The sequence below is a fragment of the Tiliqua scincoides genome, chromosome 1 (genome assembly GCF_035046505.1).
Source record: "Tiliqua scincoides isolate rTilSci1 chromosome 1, rTilSci1.hap2, whole genome shotgun sequence".
Lineage (NCBI taxonomy): Eukaryota > Metazoa > Chordata > Lepidosauria > Squamata > Scincidae > Tiliqua > Tiliqua scincoides.
The window spans coordinates 243,283,630-243,289,428 of NC_089821.1; the positions used below are offsets into that span (position 1 = coordinate 243,283,630).

At 45.9% G+C, this 5,799-nt stretch overlaps 1 pseudogene; it reads left to right on the forward strand.

Moving 5' to 3' along the window:
• The first annotated feature begins 5,383 nt into the window (after nt 1–5,383).
• On the forward strand, nt 5,384–5,500 carry LOC136637100 (5S ribosomal RNA; annotated as a pseudogene).
• Nucleotides 5,501–5,799: the final 299 nt, after the last annotated feature.

Sequence of the window (5,799 nt, forward strand, 5' to 3'; positions counted from 1 at the left end):
GTTAATTGATAAACAAACCTTGAAAGCACAGGTATTCTCTCTCCTCTCTTCCCCTCCCCTCTCTCAAACACATCTATAAACACAACACCTCTTTAATATACCTGTTAGTGTAGTGTTTGCAGTCGTAAAAACACTCCGGCAGCGTGCAGAGTAGCAGGCCGCAGGAGAGCTAGCAGGAAGGCTACATATCCATCAGTGGATCACCAGCAACCTCCCAAGGCAGGTAGGATGGCAGGGGTGGCAGGACAAGATGGGGAGAGCGCAGAAAGGGGGTGGGGGAGGTCAGAACAAAGCAGCAGCGGGGGAAAGCTGAATGGGATGGGGACAGGAGCAGGGGAAGGGCAGATCGAGTTCCAGAAGGGGGTGCGTTTGGCAGCAGTGGCAGCCGCCATATCCTAGTCCCCTTCCTGACAGACCTTCCCACACAGACCTGCATCAGCAAATGCACTAGTGGAGGTCCAAGTAGACCCCTCCACGCGGCATAGGCTTACCCCCAGGTAAGGGGACAAATGTTCTTTTACTCAGGAGAGACCTTTGTAACTGGTTCCGCTGCTGGATTCAGCAGTAGCCATTTTGGTGTTGCTGCATCAGCAGGCGAAGGTGGTGGTGGTGGTAATGGAGAAAAGGATTGGGCATGTGCGTGTGTGGTGGACTTAAGCATCTCTCTATGTCTCCATTTCCTCCATGTGGATGAAAGCCAGAATGCAAAGCAGCTGGCATTTCAATAGCGTTGATTCCAATCAAAATACCTGCAAATTCTTGATGGAAAAGGTAGGTTATTTTCAAGATATGAGAATAGTTCAGCCAAGTGGGAGCGCATAGTGATTCAACACCCTGCTTTCCTGAGTTCTGTTTCTATTCACTGCAAGCTTAGAATAGACTGCATATGTAGACACTTTAAAACTTGACCACTTGTTCCGATTATCTGAATTGTGGCTGTTTCAGTCCCTTGGGGCATCCTCAACAACCAGCAAATGTCAAGCAAAGTGACTGGAATCCTACAGAGCCACATGGAGGATAAGTGAAGGCACTTCTGCAGTTGAAACCAGCAGAAACGAATGGCCAAACCAGAGAAAGAAAAATGAGTGAATGTTATGATTGGGTGAATGCAATTCACACGAACATGTACAAGCAAGAACTTTAGTCATGGAAAAGAGCAGAGGCAAGAAACACAATATATATTTTTCTCTTATAAACCTAATATCTGGCAAAGGGATATATGTCCAGATCAACACTCCACAAGGTATACTCAACGTATGACCCTAAATAAAGCCCATAAGTAGCATCTATTTTTGTTGCCTGCCTCCAACTGGTTGGGGGTGTCATCAAACACCTGTGAGACTGCAGTTCATGGCTGTTGGTAGAAAGCGTTCAGCCTGTTGGTTTACAAGGTCTGCAAACCTGTACTATGGAGTGCGTTGCATTATCACTACTGCATGATCCACCGGATCATATCTCTGATCTTTTGATCTGCCCATTCTGATCTGATCCTGTTGAAGCCATCCTCCTTCCCAGATCTATCTCGTGCCTTCCACCTCTAATTTGGGAAGCTGAGCTGGATTGACTTGCCACTTCATGAATTGAAATCTTGTTCCTAAAGGAATAGCTTGACCTCTTCCTTCTCTTTTTTGCTTTTGAAAATGGATTTCTCTTGTGTGAAGGAATAAAACTAGCACTGCTAAGTCTGCACGTTGTTTCCAAGAAAGGTTTTCCAATGTCACCGTGCTAAAGGCTTCGAGTTATGTGTGCTCATGTCTACAAACACATTGTGATAATTCCAGGAAGCATCAGAGAGGTAAAGCTCCTACTGTTTCAGCCTTATAGGCTGTGGCCACACAGCAGACATGCCGCCCAGAATTCTTGATTGCTCTTTCACTGGCCAAGTGCAGGCTGTGCCAGCTTTAACTTCAGCATCGGTTTGCTTGTCTCTGATTTGTTCGGTTTAAAGAAAGCATTTTATTTTTGGTGCTTTCGCATGAGTGCCCCACAATAATGAAAAACACCGCTTGGGTGGCAAACTCCAACACTTGCATCTCAGCTTCTTTTATTTTTCCCATTTGCCAGGTCCTTCATGCTTTCCCCTTTGCAATCTTATCAGAAGGGGGTCTCTTGCAGGAACTATATGCGACAAGTGGATCTTGGGGAACAGTGCCACCTCTCTGTGTCAGCCCATGTGAAATATGTTTACATGCTACCCTTCCTTCAAGGAGCTTATGGCAGTATCCAGTGTATAAAGTCCTCCCTCCCATTAGAACAAACTTGGAACGTTGGTTAACTGGAAAGGGAGTGTAATGGAAGATCAGAAGATCATCAGGTGGATGATGTGGTGTTGACAGCGATTCCATGTTTTGACAGCTGGTTGACAGCTCTGGGAAGGGCAGGGCTGGCTCCACAGCTGTAATCAATCAAGGCCAATGGAGACCTGGTTGGACACCTGAGCTTCATTTGACCTTGATGGGGCTTTGAATGAGCTAAGGAGGTAGCTCACAGTTGAGCTGTATTTGCACTTAATGGGACACAAAGGATAAAAGGCAGCTTCAGAAGGACCAAAGGATCCGGACGCTGACCCAGCCGGAAGCCAGATGCTGACCCAGAGGGAAACCCGGACCCTGACCCAGAGAGAGATGCTACCTGACCTGGAGGGAACCAGACAAAGAGGGCTACCTGACCCAGGCCTACAGGAGAAGGGGACTGCCAGGACTCTGCTGGAGGACACAGAAGACTGGGAAGACTGGACTGTGCTTTGGAGACCGGATTGGACTTGAATTGGAGGCTTCAGACCTTTCCCCGCTGAGTTAAGTGGAGTTTTGGGGAGGGAAAGCCTCTGGACAAGAGGACTTGCAGGGAGTGTCTGTGTTCATAGCAATAAATTTGGATAGTTGCTATAGATAAGGAGTTCTGTGTTCATTCCTTTGCACCCCACAGCAGTTGTTTCTAGAGATAAGGAGCGTGTTAATTAGCCAAAAAGCGGGCATTAGAAGGGAGTTGAGATATTTGGATGGGACAGGGAGAGACTGGTCCAAAGTTGCCCTGAATTTGAACAGGGTGACTTTAATTTGTCAGCTTTTCCCCACTGTTAGTTCTGACATTTCATCCACTTTGAATGGCTTGACTGCTACATGGCACCCAGGAATTAAATGTCTGTGTTACAACAATCCTAGAGATTTCTTTCCACCATTTTACTTTTTGGTTCCAGAAATGGTGGACCGAGCCCTACATGACATTGTGTGAAGTTAACATGTGGAATACATGGGAAATGCGCAGATTAGGCAGCTGTGGGCAGGATAATTTTGCTCGGGGCAGCGCTGCAGGCAAATTTATATTTCAATGCCCAGAGCTTCTGCTGAACTAATCCTCAGGCTGAAGCTCACTAGTGGTGGGTGAATCTGAGTGAAGCATGAAACGTCATGGTGACACACTGGGCTGAGCATCAACACCCCTTCACCCTATTCCAGCAATCTTCAACATTTTTCTTCTACAGCACACTGACCTTTATGTTCTTCTCTATGGTCTTTGCCTCTTGTGATGTCACTTTCAGCTTCTGGGAGACTCCTCTCTGTTCTGCAGCTCTGCTTCTAGGGCAACTGTCTGTAGTAATGAATTGGCCGTACCTCTTCCTCAGCCGGCTTCTTAGATGGACTGACAATTCATTACTACAGACAATTGCCCTAAAAACAGAGCCTTAGCAGAACTGAGAAGAATTTTTCAGTTATTTTCAACCACTGTGCTCCAATCTCACATGGCATACCTGCAGACCTTTCACAGCAGCACACCCAATGTGTCATTGTACACCAGTTGAAAACTACTGCCGTATTCTATGCTAGAACAGGAAATGCATTGAATAAGTTGTTCAACAAGGCTCACTTGCAGTACAGACATATGTCCAGAGCCTTGTGTTCTCTTAAATAAATGCATCTTTTCCTAATACCAAATGACATTCACAAAAGATTTTTCCCCCAAAAATGCGTCCATATGTTTGTGATGAAAATGTGATGTTTTTCTCTCAACTTTTGAAAATCCAATTTTTTTCCCATTCCATTGGAACATTGCAACTATATTTTGTAAAAACCTTATCGATAAGGATTCCTCTTCTGTAGGGTATTTTTTTTCACACTTGCATCTCTAAAATAGTCTTCAAGCTGACAAGTGACAACCCGCTGCTGTCTGGCACCTCAGTGCCAGAGGAGCCATTTATTTATAGCTCCAGCATGCTAATGAGTCTATTAGGGTTTATGTAAAATTTCCAAATGTGCATCCTGAGGCAAGTTCAGCTCCTTCTCGGAAGTTCCTGCTCATTAGTCTATGCCAGTGGTTCTCAAACTTTTTGGCACTGGGACCCACTTTTTAGAATGACAATCTGATGGGACCCACAGGATGTGATGTCATTAACCTGGAAGTGATGACATGGCCAAAAGTGACATCACTGAGTAGGAAATTTTTTAATAACAACAACAACTCGGTATTTATATACCGCCTTTCTGGTCATCGGAATACTCCTCTGACTTTATTCAAGGCAGTTTACATAGGCAGGCGTTTCTAAATCCCTCAAGGGGATTTTTACAATCATAGAGGTTCTCTCTTTCAAGAACCAACAACATTTCAGAATGGATCTTCCTGGTTTGTTCTCACTTTTGGCCTCCGGTTCTCCCATGCAGGCTGACAGCAGCTCCATCTCTCACATGGAGGCAGCGAAGACGCTTCTTGCTCACACCAAGAGCAAGTGGAATCACTCAGCTGGGCTTGTCAGCTGCTTCAAGGTCTTGCCATTCTCAGCCGTTCGGGGAGCTGCCGGTGTCCTCAAACTGGCGACCTTCTGATGTTATCTTCGGGCTAACGGAGGCTCTACCCTCTAGACCAGACCTCCTGCCTCCTCCCTTTAACGATCCTTGGCTGCAGTCCTATCCATACTCACCCAGCAGTAAGCCCCATCGACTATCATTGCTAAAAGCATTTACACAGTAGCCTGTTAAAAGTACAGATCTGTAACATTTCTCCAATTCATTCACATACCATGGCACCATCAAGACTAAAATATTAAAAATAAAATACTGAAATGAATGGGGACCCACCTGAAATTAACTCATGACCCACGAAGTGGGTCCCAACCCACAGTTTGAGAAACACTAGTCTATGCTATGGAACCCAACCTCTGTCTTGTAAGGCTTGCTACCAGGGCCTACCACCCATGATGCATAGTCCCAGCTTGTAAAGAAAGGGTCCTGGACAAATCCTTAGGGCCTTCACTTCCTCTTACAGCCCAATCCTATGGGTCAGGTCTACCCATAGCAACAAGAGGATCCTACATTTGCCCTTTGCCTGGCAAGCCCACCAAGGCACAAAAGCAAACACTACCAATGCAGTTGGGCTGACAGTGAGCCACTTTGACCAGGACCCTTACCCTGCACATTCCCGATCTCATCTGATCTTGGAAGCTAAGCAGGGTCAGGCTTGGTTAGTACTTGGATGGGAGACCGCCTGGGAATACCGGGTGCTGTAGGCTTATACCATAGTCTTTCGAGACTGAAGGTTGCCAACCACCATTTTGAAACCCTACTCCTTTGCGAGTCATCTAGCAGTGCTGGGATGCAATCTCGTCTCCAAAGGGAGTCAAGTCCCACCTGTGCATTGGCACGATTTAATCAATCGTTTCTTTGTTTTCCTGAAAGCAAGTTTCTAACCCTCGCGACTTTGCAGATAGGTATTTGGATATTACTTAGCAAAATCTGCAAAGTCAGAGGACGACTAAGATTTTCAGTTAAGCCATTTCTGCCCACCATTGCATATATGCAACAGGGACCA